This window comes from Schistocerca cancellata, chromosome 3 (genome assembly GCF_023864275.1).
Source record: "Schistocerca cancellata isolate TAMUIC-IGC-003103 chromosome 3, iqSchCanc2.1, whole genome shotgun sequence".
In the NCBI taxonomy this organism is placed as follows: Eukaryota; Metazoa; Arthropoda; class Insecta; order Orthoptera; family Acrididae; genus Schistocerca; species Schistocerca cancellata.
The window spans coordinates 339,692,392-339,709,598 of NC_064628.1; the positions used below are offsets into that span (position 1 = coordinate 339,692,392).

Here is a 17,207-nt window from a genome sequence, read left to right on the forward strand (position 1 = left end):
CTTTAATTGGAGTGCTTGCAAGCATCAGTTACACATTTTTGTGTAAAGTACAAACACAGACTGAGTGTATTCCTGCGGCACCCACAGTGATGCATCATTTTGGCCTCAATTCGCAAAATTTGGAAAATCCAATTTCAGGCCCATGCTGAAGTCGGTATGCAGCAAACATTTCTTTCAAATTATTCAGAAGAAGATATTTTTGCATCAGAACTTTCTTTCCTTCTATTCTAATTGATACACGGTCTTTTTTACCTGGACAAATTCGGCTAAATTCTTCATTCTGAAAAAATGTTAACACTCCTCCTTTTACGGCATCTGGAATCTTCTTGCCACACTTGTTCTTTGGCAGAGCTAATGCACCATTTTCGGCCTGTAACTTCCTAGCTGCTTTTACCATCCTCTCTGAAACACCAAATTCTTGCATTGTCTCTTTTATAGCCCAGCTTTGTGGCACTAATGTCAGTATTTGCAATTTTTCAGGCTGCCTTGACAATTGCAACTTCTCTTTCAATTCTTTAATCAGCTGCTTATAATCTTCACAATCAGGGCATGTCGTGCTTGTGCTAGGTGTTTGAAGATCTTCTGGGTGAATCCTCAAGCAGGAGTGTTACTCGCAATTTCCTCTTGAACTTTGCTTATTTTTCATTTTGCGTAACCCTTCACATCCCTTTTTGATACTCCCTGAAATTTTACAGGGGAGACCCCAAAAGCAGTCAGACTTCAATCGATTGATACTTCTGGATATGCTTCATCTTCTGACTGCATTGAAGTGGACTATGATTTTTCTGCTTTCTTTGCTAAAAATTGTTTTCTGCAAGTTGGACAGATCGTCTGACCAGGTTTCACATTGATCTTAGACTTGGCTTGCAATTATTTTGCTGTTTCCACATTGATAATCGGTAAACCCTTTTTAACAGAATGATTCTTTGCACCAAAAGGATTACAACAAGATCTCTGTAGAAAGTCATATTTGCCCACAAGTATTGCTTCGTGATGAAAGCATATTTGTGGATTTTCAGTAAAACATATCTCATTTCTTTGGTTAATTAATTCCTGTTGCTCTACTGAAAATTCTTTAATTCGAATGAAGCCTTGTTGATGTGCGTGTTTTCAGATGTTGTTGTTGTTGTTGTTGTTGTTGTTGTTGTTGTTGTTGTTGTCGCCTTCAGTCCAGGGACTGGTTTGATGCAGCTCTCCATGCTACTCAATCCTGTGCAAGCTTCTTAATCGCCGAGTACCTACTGCAACCTACATCCTTCTGAATCTGCTTAGTGTATTCATCTCTTGGTCTCCCTCTACGATTTTTACCCTTCATGCCGCCCTTCAATACTAAATTGGTGATACCTTGATGCCTCAGAACATGTCCTACCAACCGAACGCTTCTTCTAGTCAGTACCACAAATTTCTCTTCTCCCTAATTCTGTTCAGTACCTCCTCACTAGTTACGTGATCTACCCATCTAATCTTCAGCATTCTTCTGTAGCACCACATTTCGAAAGCTTCTATTCTCTTCTTGTCCAAACTATTTACCGTCCATGTTTCACTTCCATACATGGCTATACTCCATACAAATACTTTCAGAAATGACTTCCTGACACTTAAATCTATACTCGATGTTAACAAATTTCTCTTCTTCAAAAATGCTTTCCTTGCCATTGCCAGTCTACATTTTATATCCTCTCTACTTCGACCATCATCAGTTATTTTGCTCCCCAAATAGCAAAACTCATTTACTACTTTAAGCGTCTCATCTCCTAATCTAATACTCTCAGCATCGCCCGATTTAATTCGACTACATTCCATTATCCTTGTTCTGCTTTTGTTGATGTTCATCTTATATCCTCCTTTCAAGACACATTCCATTCCGTTCAGCTGCTCTCCCAGATCCTTTGCTGTCTCTGACAGAATTACAATGTCATCGGTGAACCTCAAAGTTTTTATTTCTTCTCCATGGATTTTAATTCCTACTAAGAATTTTTTATTTGTTTTCTCTAATGCTTGCTCAATATACAGATTAAATAACATTGGGGATAGGTTACAACCCTGTCTCACTCCCTTCCCAACCACTGCTTCCCTTTCGTGTCCCTCGACTTTTATAACTGCCATCTGCTTTCTGTACAAATTGTAAATAGCCTTTCGCTCCCTGTATTTTACCCCTGCCACCTTCAGAATTTGAAAGAGAGTATTCCAGTCAACATTGTCAAAAGCTTTCTCTAAATCAACAAATGCTAGAAACATAGGTTTGCCTTTCCTTAATCTATTTTCTAAGATAAATCGTAGGGTGAGTATTGCCTCATGTGTTGCAACATTTCTACAAAATCCAAACTGATATTCCCCGAGGTCGGCTTCTACCAGTTTCTGTATTCGTCTGTAAATAATTCGTGTTAGTATTTTGCAGTCATGGCTTATTAAACTGGTAGTTCAGTAATTTTCACATCTGTCAACACATGCTTTCTTTGGGATTGGAATTATTATATTCTTTTTGAAGTCTGAGGGTATGTGCTTGTCTCATACAGCTTGCTCACCAGATGGTAGAGATTTGTCAGGGCTGGCTCTCTCAAGGCTACCAGTAGTTCTAATGGAATGTTGTCTACTCCCGGGGCCATGTTTCGGCTTAGGTCTTTCAGAGCTGTGTCAAACTTCATGTGGTATCATATCTCCCATTTCATCTACATCCTCTTCCATTTCCATAATATTGTCCTCAAGTACAGCACCCTTGTACAGACTCTCTAAATACTCCTTCCACCTTCCTGCTTTCTCTTCTTCGCTTAGAACTGGGTTTCCATCTGAGCTCTTGATATTCGTGCAAGTGGTTCTCTTTTCTCCCAAAGTCTATTTAATTTTCCTGTAGGCAATATCTATCTTACCCCCGAGTGAGGTATGCCTCTACATCCTTACATTTGTCCTCTAGCCATCCCTGCTTAGCCATTTTGCACTTCCTGTCGATCTCATTTTTGAGGCGTTTGTATTCCTTTTTGCCTACTTCATTTTCTGCATTTTTATATTTTCTCCTTTCATCAGTTAAAGTCAATATAGCTTCTGTTACTTAAGTTTTTCTACTAGTCCTCGTCTTTTTACCTACTTGATCCTCTGCTGCCTTCACTGTTTCATCTCTCAAAGCTACCCATTCTTCTTCTACTGTATTTCTTTCCCCCATTCCTGTCAATTGTTTCCTTATGCTCTTCCTGAAATGCTCTACAACCTCTGGTTTAGTTGGTTTACCCAGGTCCCCCATCTCCTTAAATTCCCACCCTTTTTTTTCCCAGTTTTAATCTACAGTTCATAACCAGCAGATTGTGGTCAGTCCACATGTGCCTCTGGAAATGTCTTACAGTTTAAAACCTGGTTCCTAAATCTGTCTTACCATTATATAATCTGTCTGAAACCTTCAGTGTCTCCAGGCCTCTTCCATGTATACAACCTTGTTTCATGATTCTTGAACCAAGTGTTAGCTATGATTAAGTTGTGCTCTGTGCAAAATTCTACCAGGCGGCTTCCTCTTTCATTTCTTAACCCCTTCCATATTCACCTACTACGTTTCCTTCTTTTCCTTTTCCTACTACCGCATTCGTCACACATGACTATTAAATTTTCATCTCCCTTCACTATCTGAATAATTTCTTTTATGTTATCATACATTTCATTAATCTCTTCGTCATCTGCGGATCTAGTTGCCATATAAACTTGTCCTACTGTGGTAGGTGTGGGCTTCGTGTCTATCTTGGCCACAATAATGTGTTCACTATGTTGTTTGTAGTAGCTTACAAGCACTCCATTTTTTAATTCATTATTATACCCGTATTCGATTTTGTATTTGAAACCCTGTATTCACCTGACCAGAAGTCTTGTTATTCCTGCTGAGCTTCACTAATTCCCACTAATCTAACTTAAATCTACCCATTTCCCTTTTTAAATTTTCTACCCTACCTGCACGATTAAGGGATCTGACATTCCACGTTCCGATCCGTAGAACACCAGTTTTCTTTCTCCTGATAACGATGTCCTCCTGAGTAGTCCCCGCCCAGAGATCTGGATGGGGGACTATTTTACCTCCGGAATATTTTACCCAAGAGAACGCCATCATCATTTAACCATACAGTAAAGTTGCATGCCTTCGGGAGAAATTACGGCTTTAGTTTCTCCTTGCTTTCAGCCTTTCGCAGTACCAGCACAGGAAGGCCTTTTTGGTTAGTGTTACAAGGCCAGATCAGTCAGTCATCCAGACTGTTGGGCCCTGCAACTACTGCAAAGGCTGCTGCCCCTCTTCAGGAACCACATGTTTGTCTGGCCTCTCAACAGATACCCTTCCGTTGTGGTTGCACCTACGGTACGGCTATCTGTATCGCTGAGGCACACAAGTCTCCCCACCAATGGCAAGGTCCATGGTTCATGGTTCAGATGACATGCAGGATTATCTGCAAGGCCAATGACATATGGTACTGAAACCTTATTGATATCCATTACACTACAATTAAATTTATGCTTCCAGTTGCTGTTTGTTTGAATATTAGATAAAGTAGAAGTGGTGTATATTTCCAACTGAAAAATATTAAACAATCATAGATAATGGGAACTTACTTGAGAATACAACAGAAAAAATTAAATAACATGATTAACATTTCTAAAGAGTCACCCGTACCTTGAAATACTTCCCGAAAAAAGATCTTTATCCAGTAATGACAACACACTTTACATCATTTAAAAAGGCACACACAACGTCTGAACACTCTTGACTACACAAGTGTACTTCAGATTGATTGTTGAAGCATGTTAGCAAACTCCATTGCTGACACTGAACTGGTATGTCTCAAAACAATAACTTTTTCTGATCAGACAAGTTGAGCTCAGACAACTCAGTTATTATTTGAGCAATCTGGATGCCACTTGCAGAGTTTTATGACATGCTGACAGGTTGCAGATAACTAAAGTTTCAGCTTCAGAAAGTTATACTTTCAGTAGATACAAGGCAATGAAGTACAGTGAAACCTCTTTATGAAGTTCCTCCATATAATGTTTTCCTCTGTATTACGTCCAGCCATATAAACAATGTCAAATTTTCCTCTTTACTGAGTTTCCTCTATATTACAATTTCCTCCATGTAACACTCATATTTTTGGAACCCTGGTCAATTATTTACCTCTTTATAACGTGTAAGTGACTGGATGTAAACACATAGTTTTCCGTTCTGTGGATTCACAATTTGCACTGGCTCAGAAAGCCCGCACTCAGCGTGTTTCATATGTCAGTGGCAGAACCCAGTCACATGACATGTGACACACATTGTGCTTGTGTTCTTTTTGGTGCCATTTCAGTTGATGCTTTGTATTCATAGCGTGTTGGGTGAGCTGAGCAGCAAACAGTTTGTATATCTAGTGAGAGTGTGTCTTCGATATAACTTTTCTTTTTTTTTTTTTTAAAAAAAAAAAAAAAGCTTTCATCAGTGGACATGAGTGAAAAGTGGAACATTTCTCTGGAAGATAAGTTTTCAGTTATTAAAAAAGTGAAAGCATCTCTCGGTGTGAGTCGTGGAGCTAGCGAAGCAATTTGAACTGGCCCCCTCAACACTCAACACTATTATGAAAAACAGATCGTCGATAATGTAAGAGTTTGAGAATTGTGGAAATTCGAAACGTATGCCTGTGAAACCATCGACTTACGACGAAATGGAGGAAGTTTTATTAATTTGATTTCAGCAAGCACGCACTGCAAACATTCCTATAAACTGAACTATTCTGAAGAAGGTGCTTCAAATATCACTGCAGTTAGGAATGGAAAATTTTAAGGCGTCTAATGGATGGATTGATAAATTTTGACAGCATCATGGTGTTGTATACAAAGCAGAATGAGGAGAAAGTAAAAGTGTGAACAAACCAACTGTAACTCAGTGGATGCAGACTCTCGCTAATCTGATACATGGCTACAAACTGTGTGACATTTATAACTCTGACAAAACCGGCATGTTTTTCAATTTCATGCTGGATAGGACATTTACTTTTTGTGGGGAAAATTGCCAAGGCGGTAAGAAGAGCAAGAAACGTCTTACCGTTTTGTTGTGTACAAACGCCGATGGCAGTGGAAAACTGAAACCTTTGGTTGTCGGGCAGCCAAAAAATCCGAGGTGCTCCAAAAACATTTCCACGTTTCCGTGCAAATATACAAACAATGCCAAGGTGTGGAGGATGAGTGATATATTTTTACATTTTCTCAGAGAATTTGACGCCAAAATTGGGAGTGCTGCAAGAAAAGTGCTGCTGTTTTATAGATGTGTGGCACATCCACCAGACGTATCCTTTCTGAGAAATGTGAAAGTAATTTTCCTGCCACCCAACTGCACCAGCCACCTGCAACCTTTCGACTTGGGAATAATACACCCCTTAAGGTTAAATATAGCCCTTGTATAAAAGGCCTTGAATTTGATGGACCAAAGAAAACTGGGAAGTCAGCAGAGCTCACAACTGAAGCTGAATATTTTACAGGCAATGAATTTAATTATGTACTCGTGGAGGGAAGTCAGTGCTGAAACTATTAAAAACTGTTTCACAAAAGCGGATACTGTGAGAATGAGATGGCAGCTCCTGTGGAAGATGTTGCAAGTGATTTGCAAGAGTTTCAGGAATTAATAGGCAGTGTTTCTGTCACTTTTGAGGACTTTGTGGCTGTGGATGACAACGTGGCAACCACAGGAGTACAAAGTATTGAGGAACTGACTGCAGAGAGAAGCTTGGAGAATAATAGTGGTGGTGAAAGTGACAGTGACACGAAGGATGACCCTGTGCCCTCATATACTAAGGCAGCTGAAGCCTTTGAAACATTCAGGAGATATATGATGGCCCATAGACTTGAGGACAGAACGAGCAATAAATGATTGCCATACAGCCAAGGAGAAATAGAAACATGCTTGCTTGAATATTTTAAAAAATCATAGGTATGTGATTTTCAGATTGCATAGGTTCCTAGAGTTTTGTGCAAATTTAAGTTCCATTTAATAATTTAATTATTAAAGTAATTTTTTTGTAACTAATTCTTTTTTAATCTGTACCACTTACTGTGTTTTTGTGTAATATGTGCAGTATATCATAAACAAAATTTGGCTCATATTCCATAATTGGGTCAACTGAAGAATGGAAACCACCTGTCAGCTTTGCACAATGATGTCATATCTTAAGAATTTGTTATAACTTTCTATGGCACAAACTGATCCATTTACTTTCACCCATCCACCTACTGGTTCCCATGTTTTAATTACAAAAAACTAAATCATTTGATACATTGATCATTTGCAATGAATATCATATTACGGTATTGTGAAAATTTAAAATGTCATCTATGGCACCATTTGTCGAAGCTGATTAGTGGTATCCCTATCTTCAGTAATGCCCTATAATTATTATTTGGAAACCTTCCTCTTTATAGTGTTTTCCTCTATACAGTGTTCAGAATTTGTGGTCCCTTGAAAAACGTTATATAGAGGTTTCACTGTATAGTCAAAATTTGGTACGTCGAGATTTATGAGCCGCTTTGATAGCACACTATGATTAATTCATCATAGTTTGACCTTTTGAACTACAACTAAGCTATTGTACCCAAATAGTTGAACAGGATCACAAAGTTTCAGCACAACAGGTCTCTTAGATCCCGAACAATGGTAAAACAAAGTCGATCATTTATTCATTTCGGTCGCAGTGTCAAAAAACGAGCATTTACAAAAAGGTGTCTAGTGGCCCCACCATATTACTTATGAAGCTGTAATTTGGCAGTGCTTCATGTTAGGTCTATATGTACATCCTCTAAAAATTTCATCGAAATTAGAGATGGTCGAGTGGGGACCCTTTTAGGCCACTTGACATGGAATGACCCAGATGGTAGCTCAGGCCACACAGTTTATCGAAAACTCGCACACACAGAGCGTTATCTATGCTGGAATTTGAACCTCCACCAACAGACAACAAAAGTGATGCACCATAAGAACATTGGCAGATAGAGTAAGGAACATCTGCAAACCATAGCTGCTTGACAGTATTAAAATACCTCACCAATTCACTGCTCAAGATGGGTTATTCGTCCGCTGACGTAAAAAGAGCATTAAGACCACCACAAAAATCATAGTGGTGCACAAGTTCTGTGAAATGGAAAGTTTTTCTGCCTTTCATTAAGGACATTGCTGACCACAGATTTTTGACAAAGCGGTAATCTACAGATCCACCCAGAAAGTACAGCATCACCAAAAACTGGCCAAGGTTGCTTGCAAACTGCCGGCCGAAGTGGCCGTGCGGTTAAAGGCGCTGCAGTCTGGAACCGCAAGACCGCTACAGTCGCAGGTTCGAATCCTGCCTCGGGCATGGATGTTTGTGATGTCCTTAGGTTAGTTAGGTTTAACTAGTTCTAAGTTCTAGGGGACTAATGACCTCAGCAGTTGAGTCCCATAGTGCTCAGAGCCATTTGAACCATTTTGCTTGCGAACTGCTTGGGGAGGGAGGGGGAGTGGGGAGGAATTTATAGGCTTCCGTGTAGTTGCAGGGTCGTGAGTGGATACAACAAAAACAATAGTCAAAAAACACCTAGGAAAACACAATGGCAATTACAGAAAGGGGATATTGACAGATTTAGCTGTTGCAGAAAGTGTCTTGAAGACAGGAGACTACCACATCCTTTTTGATAAAAGTACTGGCAGCCACAAGTGGATACCATGAAAGGCTATACACAGAGGCCTTACACACTGTAAAACACCCCAGAAGTTCAGTATGAAGGACGGCATGAAATTGAGACATCTGGATCCGGGTGCTGAAGATGTGTATTAGTTGCCCACCATGTAGCGATAACAACAGTGGACATTGTCAACTGACAATGCCCAATTACGCTTGGTTATTCAAAGCAGGTGACGTCATACTGCTGCACGGGTGCACATGTAAATGGAATTTTGCTGCAGTCAGCAGCCAGGGTGTGAATTACATACTAAGATGCTATGATCCTCCTTGAAAATATGGGACAAAATGTTGGGTTTTAATACGAAATCTTTGACCATGGTGTAATAGCCCATAATATTTCATTAACTGTGACTTTCGTGATTATGTAACTTAAAAATATGTTTCTTAATTTATTTCATTGTGTGATTCGTTAATGGCAAGGGAACTGCCAGCCCACGTCGTTGCCACCACCCACCCTCCGAGCTCTCGGTCAAAGGAAAAATATAGTATAGTCAGATGTTTCTCTTTCGAGAAAATTATTTACATCAGTATAACAGATTTTTAATTGGGTTATAACTGGAACTATTTATTGCTACTTAAAACTTGCCGTTTGTCTTCCAAAATACTACAAATATTCCATATCTCCACATGTATGCCCTCCCACACAAACTATCGCATGGTAAACATACATAATTTGTATTCCATCTTCGTCCACACTTATTGCGCCTTATTTGAATCAGCTTTGGTGATTCTGGAAGTGGTTAGTCGTCAAATAGTTTGTCATTCAGACATTGGAAAAATATACATAGCTGACTAATTCCCATAGGAGGTCATAATATCCAATGATTTAGGAGACCAGGTCAAATAGGCTGAATCAACAGATCTTACTTTCTGGAATTAGCTAGTCCAGAACATCACTCCCCCTCTGTGTTCATTTAATGATATAGCACAGTTTTTGTCGCAGAATGATGGCTGGGCAGCTAAGTGTGATAAAGCCTATGGTGGCAGCACTTTATTGATTGCATTGTCTTGGCCTCAAGTTAATAACAGAGGTAATACCAGCCACTACTTCCCCTTTGTGTTGTATAAGTGGCAACTGGTTTGTTCTACTTAACCTCTGGGAGGATTGTTTTAGATAACTAGTGAGAGATGAGGAAAGATACATGTTTTGATTGTTGAAATTGATTCAGCTTTATACTCATCACGAGCTATTACTGGTTGTGTTGGCTCCTGAAAGGCCGCCTTAAAGTGAACTTACAATGTTCTTGTTTTCTGAATGCGTTACTTTTTTTTGTGGTGAAATTCTTGTTGGGATCTGACTTTATTTAAATTATTTGATAGTAAGTATTTTTGTCTTTTGGGGATCACTCCACATAAAATCAACCAGTAAAAACACAAATTTGAACTTTAGTGATTTAGAATTTTCTAATTTTTTGTAATTTTATTCTACCTATCAAAATAAGATAAAATTTAAGATTTTGTGGACATTTTGTTTTTGAGTTGTTAGTTTCTGAAGTTTCCGAAAATGTGCAATTTCTGCCACTTCTTAAAGCTAATAAAATGACCATGCCTCAAAGTACTTGACATACTGACCTGAGTTGTATACTAATTTATTCAGTTTATTATAGGCTTTTAAAATACGTGCTGCTTGATCAAATTCATTATAATACAAAATTTTCCCAAACCAAAACTTTTTAAATTTTGATAACATCAAAATCAGATTTTTTTGATTTTGGATACAAGTATGTTAGTTGTACACTGCTTGTTAATTCGTGTGCCAAGTTTTGTAATTGTATTCCAAAGGCAAATTACTTTATTTTACTGCTGTTTGATTTGCCACTTGTCTCAGCTGCACTTGGTTTGCAGGCTGGTTCATAAAACTATTATTAATATGAAATTATTGAGAACTAATTAAGCACCCTTCACTTTTATCATATTAAAATTGTACTAAACTATGCCATATATAAGTTAATGCAAATAATGAAAGGTATAGTACAATTTTTCATTTTATGTAACTTTTAATTTATGGTAGTTTGGTTCATGTTTGTAGAACAACTTCGTGTGATTGTGTGTGGGCTCATGGGATAAAGTGGCAGTAAAGCACTGGTGTCATGATTTAAAATGCTCAATTACGCCATAAAATCTTGAAAGGCCTGTGTTGGTGTACATGTATCCCAACATGTACCAAGCACAGCCACCAAAGTGGAATATTGTATTCTCATATTGAAACATCTGCAGTTCAACATTTTATTAGGAACTTGAGCATTTTAAATAATGACACTGGCACATTTGTGCCACTTCGTCACCTGAGGATTTTAATGTAGAATAAAACCAATGGCCTAATAAATATACATAAAATAAGTTCAAATGGTTTTCTTAACTTTCATAAGAATCAGCTGTGAAAGCACAAAATGTGATCAAATATTATCTCCCATCCAGTTGTTAGAGTAGGATAAAGCGTGTTGTCATCGGTCACTCTCTACTTCACAAATGATTAGCATACAGCATAAAAAAAGAGCTTGGCTGAAAGTTTTTATAAAGCCACATCTGTGAACAGGCACTCAAAAGTATCATGAATTTATTCCCGTGAACAAAGCCAAAGGTAAATCAAAAAATGTTTCTGATTTTAAGGATTTTGATGTTCATAAAATCCAAGTGGGTCCAGAAGCTGCAGCATTTGACAAGACTACAGGACTTGTTGCTTGCTCATTTATACATCCTTTCGTGGAGCACTTTCTTTTTTATAACCAAGACCAGATAAATTGATTACAGTAAAAAAACTACATCCTTTCGTGGAGCACTTTCTTTTTTATAACCAAGACCAGATAAATTGATTACAGTAAAAAAACTTCATACCTAGTAAATGAAGTCCCGCAGTTGCCACTGATAGAACATACAGACGGTCAGATGAAGATCTGTGAAGTCAGAGATTGTATTGGAAAAAACTTGTGTTTACATAAATAATCTGTAATGATGGCTTGGGAGATCTAGGTTACGTCATTTGAAAGAAAACTGCAATACATGATCTTGTAGTCTAAGAAGAGTCTAAAATATCTTTCTTGTGAAGGTGAATAAAAAAATTCTTTGAAAGGCATTCAAACAACACATTGTTAATTAATAACAGCTACATCATTGTTTAATTATTTTGATCAGTATTAATGTAGATACTCCCAATTAATTAGGGTAATGTGGGGGAGAAAATGCACGAATAATAGAGATATTTTCAAATACTTACTCTTTCTTCTAAAGTTTATTGAAGTTCTGTGCATAGGTATAGCATGCCTGATTATTTCTTAAAATAGTCTGTGATGTTTATCTACTCCCAAGAGGAATTTATATTTTTCCTCACAGCATTTCAAATTTTTCTTGCAGCAGTAACGCCATTGTGCTGAAACACCCTCTGGCCCATGTGATCTAAAAGAGTATAAACAGACTGCAATGTGGTGCAATGATTGACAAGGTCACTGACTTCATCCCCAGTTTCACTTTCACTGTCTTCTTTGTTTTGTTTAGGATCCTTGACAATTTCAGTGTCACTCTTGTACTGGAAACAGGGTTCGTATGTGCTGACCTTCAGCCAATCATTCAAATTTTCTTCGACATCTATAAAACCATTTAAACCAGTTGCCAGATCCATTAATTGAACAGGTGTTATTTCTTTATCACTGGAACCTGGGAAATCAGTTTTTTCTATATATGGAAGAATTTTCCTTCATGATCAAACTAGTGTATGTGGCTTGACGTCCTGCCAGGCATCACAAATCCCATGCATGGCATCTAGAATTGTTATCTTCTTCCAGAACGCCACCAAATTGTCCTCACCAAGTAACAATCTCATCAGATGAGCCCATTAGTGCTGTTTTACTGGTGCAATTATGCCTTTGTCCATTGGCTGTGTAATGGCAGTCAAGTTTGTGTGTAAAAACTTAGTTACAATGAGATCACCATCATATATGAGAATCCTCTCATCAGAATGGCATGAACTGCGCTCTTAAAAGCAAGGTTCTGGGTGGTAGACATTTCCAATACACCAGTTTCATCTGCATTGTAAATTTGGTCTGGTGTAAATTCTAGTCCACAAATTTCTGGAACTCTTCCCGGAAGGGATCAACAGCTGCAACATTTGAACTAAGCCTCTGTCTTTGTACAGTAATTTCACAAAACACATGATGGTTTTTGAACCTGGTTAGCTATCCAGATGAGACAATAAATTCTCCCTCTAACCCTAGAGCTTGATGAGAAAAATCATACCTTTTCGACACAAACCGTGCCTCAACTAATGAACCTTCTGCTCTGTTTTGGCTGAACCACTGCAAAAGAGCAGCATCTAATTCATCAAATGTAGATCTCTTAGTGATTTTTTTGTGCAGATAGTCCAGAACTAGAATCGCATTTCAGTACCATGATCAGCACTTGGTTTCCCCCTTCTCAAATCTTTCAATTATTCCAAATTTTTGTTTTAATGTCAAACATGTTTCTTTAGTCTCCCTTTCATTTCTTTCACAGAGTCCCTTAAATGTGCTTCAGTGACACTCACACGCTGATGAACATCAGAAAACCGCAATTGTTTTCCATTGACTGGGGCAATCATCGCACCCCCATCCATTACAGGCTCCCCTTCACGACGGAAACACGGTGAACGAGCAACCCCCATGATAGATGGCTTCCATGTTACAGTGGAACATTAATGGGTTCGGGACACATGTGGAGGAACTGAAACTGCAAGTGCAGGAATGCCCCCTGTGCCTGTGTTTTTTGAAAACACACATTAAAGCCACTGACACTCTGGTGTTATAGGGCATCCTTCACCAAAGGGTGATCTGACTTGGGACAGAGCCAAGAGAGGGGTTGCTGTGTTCGTCGATAATCTGCTTCACTCCGCTGCTCTCTCCTTGGCTATTGACCTGCAAGCAGTTGCTGTCAAAATTCATGGATGTCGAAGGATCACCATTTGCTAGCTGTATTTAACCCTGCCAGATGCAACAGACTCTGAGGTTCTCATAGACCTTGTGGGCCAACTCCTGCTACCATTTCTCCTGGTAGACTTCGATGTCCATCATGTCTTGTGGGGCTCTCCCTCTACTTGCCCTCAGGGTCGGGTTATGGAGAGCCTCATGACATCTCGTAAGCTGTGCCTCCTCAACATAGGTAATCACATTCATTTCTGCACTGCACTGCTTCTGGGTTATCCTCAGCCTCTCTTTCTGCTCTCCAGCCCTTGCAGACTCCATTCAATCGGAGGTCATTGACGACTTTCATTTCCAGTGACTGCATTCACGTTTTGAATGGAGCATTACCAGAAGAGAAGCTACCATCATGGATGGTCAGCGGGGCTAACTGGATGCTATTCAGTCAGCTGGCTGCATTTGTACATCACAACAGTGTCCAGGGCTGAGTGGACTACATATCACAAGTGATCCATCATGCTGCTGACTCAACCATCCCAAAGTCCTCAGGTCATCTTAGGAGGCCACCTGTATCTTGGTGGACAGATGAGTGCCATTCAGCTATCTGGGACAGACGATTTAAATGCTGTCCTATAGCAGATAACCTCACAGCTCTTTTGAGTTGCAAGAGCCAAGGCTCGTAATTAGGAGAGCAAGAAAATGTCATGACAAGTGTTCCTGTACTCAATCAACTATTCCATTTGTTCTATGAAACTGTGGGAAGCCATCAGGAGGATTTCTGGCAAACACAGCTGTTTACCAATAGCAGCAGTGCTGAAACAAGGATGTCTCCAAACAGTGCCCGGAGACTTCGCTCAAATGCTGACGGAGAATTTTGCACTAACTACTGCCAGTGACAGCCAGGATCCGGCATTTCGTGACTGCCATGCTACTGTAGAGATGGAAGATTAAACTTCAGATCCAACAATTCTGAGACTTACATCTACCCTTCCTCCATGTGTGACCTGGAATCGGCCCTGTCTGAGACTTGCAATACTGCACTTGGTCTCAGCCAAATCCCTCACTGTATGCTTAGAAGTTTGCAGCCGCATAAAAGGAAATCCTCCTCAAATGTTTTAATTTTATATGGTGGACTTTCCCAGCTTGTGGAGGGAGGCACTTTTGGTACCTCTCCTCAAACCGGAAAGGACAGCACACGTCTCAGTAGTTATTGGAGTATTGCCTTAACGAGGTATGTAGGGAAGACCCTGGAGCAAATCACTAACCATCATCTATTCTGTTTATTAGAGACCTTTGCTACTCTGTGTGAATCCCGGAGATTTCGGTCCACTGCCTACAACCTTACCCTGCTAGAGGCAGCTATTCAGCAGGCTTTCCCATGTAAACATCACTGCATTTGCATATTCTTAGATGTCAGTAAAGTGTACTATACTTCTTGAAGACACTGTATTCTCACACAACTGCATCAGTGGGGCTTTCGTGGCCGCCTCCCCATCTTCACATGGTCTTTCCTGTTTGAGCACTTTCTTAGGACTTGAGTTGGTGACTTGCTGTCAGATCATTTTAGGCAAGAGAATTGTGTCCCTTACAGCACTGTTTTAAGTGTTATCGTGTGTGTGTGTGTGTGTGTGTGTGTGTGTGTGTGTGTGTGTGTGTGTGTGTGTGTGTGTGTGTCAGAAGTTACTAGATATCATAAAGTATCTTAGCCACACGTTTTGGAGAGTGGACAGGGCATGTTTACTCCATGGGTACAGGGCTTTCATGCATTTTTGGCTGGACTATAGTTGCACAGTGTATGGATCAGTGAGGCCTTATTTGAAGATCATTGACACTGTACACCACAATAAGATTCGGCTCGCCATGGGTGCTTATAGACCAATCCTGTATTGAATCTCTGTGCTGAGGCTGGGGAACCACCACTCACCGTCCCGTGGCAGCTTCTCATGTAGGGCATGCAAGTTCCTCGCAGCTCCAACTTCGCCCGCATACCATGCTGTTGCTCTTCCACCTCTGGAACACCTTTTCTCCAACTGTCCACGAGCCACACTGTTGTTTGAGATCCGTGTGCAGCGTCTACTGGAGTTACTTGGTGTGGACAGAGTACATCCCCAAATCAAGGGCTTTAAACATTTGCCATCCTAGTTACTGCAGAGGCCCGGTACAATTTGATTTAGTGCTTTACAGGGGAGATTGTACTCCTGCTTCTGTTTTTAATGCGACATTTTCTATGAGCATCACACCTTCGTAGCTGTCTTTATGGATTGGTCTAAGTTGGGGACTCCATTGGTTGCTCTGTCGTTTTTTGGATCATGTCCTCAGTGTTCAACTGCCTCAAGAATTCACTGTCTTTGACGCCGAATTGTGTGTGTTCTTGTGGACACTGGATCAGATGAGACGTTCTTCCAGTGCTAAATTTCTTGTCTGTTCAAATTATCCGAGTGCACTCCACTCTATCCAATGTTTGTACCCAATGGGTAATTAATCCAGAATGCCTTCCTCCAACTAGGATGACTGGGGAAGGAGGTGTCTTTATGCTGGATAACAGGGCACATGAGTATTGTGTTAAACGAAAGAGCGGATCTAGCAGCCAAGGAGGTGTGTTGTGATCCTCAGTTCCTTTAGTGCCCCATCCTCCAACATGCTAGCACCTCGCTGTTGAGGTACAAAGTCATGCATCGAGGGGAAGACGAGTGGCTGAAAGTGACTGACAATAAGCTCCGTGTAGTAAAGCCCGCAACTTGGCTGTGGCATACTTCCTTCCAGCCACATCGAAGGGACAATGTCCTTCTTAATCTTCATCTCATCAGCCACAGCCCTATGACACACAGCTTTTTGCTGTGGCAGAAGGACCCTCTGATGTGTGGTGCTTGTGGCACACAGATCATTATGTGCCACATTTTATTGAAATGTGTTCTATTTTCTAACCAGCAGGCCGCTGCGGATTTGCCACAGGATCTGCTCTCTGTTTTACATAATGTTCAAACGAATGTGGTTAGATTTTGAAAGTTTTGTAAATTGTCCAATATTTTCCCCAAGAATTTAGGGGAATGATTTTAATGTGTTCACAGGGTAACTGGCTCACCTACGTTTTTATAAGTGGTCAGCAAGTCACATTTCCCTTTGCTTTTCTTTTAGCTCCTCTGTTGTTTTACTTGTGTTTCAATCTCCTCTATATCACGTTTTAGTATTTATTCATTGTGTTAGCGTGTATGTTAACATTTTTGCTGTTTCATCCACATTCATTTCATGTAATGTTTGTGAGGGCACTGATAACTTTGCCGTTGAGCATCTGTTAGCATCCCCCACCCCCCTACACACACACACACACACACACACACACACACACACACACTTGTTACTGACTTTAGTGTTTTTCTGTTTTTAATTCATTGAATGGGTCAATAAATGATTGAGCTCAGTTACACACACAGTTTCAGCACCCATTAACTTTTTGAGACCCTGCAGTTATGGTAGTTAGATGCACTATACCATTGGCAGTATACCAGTTGCTACTATTTGTATACTTTGGAATATAACTGAGAAGTTTTATTGAGCTGAAGCATATGTCTTCACCTAGAATTATGCCATATTTTATTGTATCCACATTACTGGCATT

General features: G+C 39.9%; 1 protein-coding gene across 1 annotated transcript in view; it reads left to right on the top strand.

Annotated features, from left to right (window-relative positions):
- LOC126175032 (rac GTPase-activating protein 1) overlaps positions 1–17,207 on the top strand; it is a 157,140-nt gene that overhangs the window by 31,476 nt on the left and 108,457 nt on the right. The gene's annotated exons all lie outside the window — the stretch shown is intronic.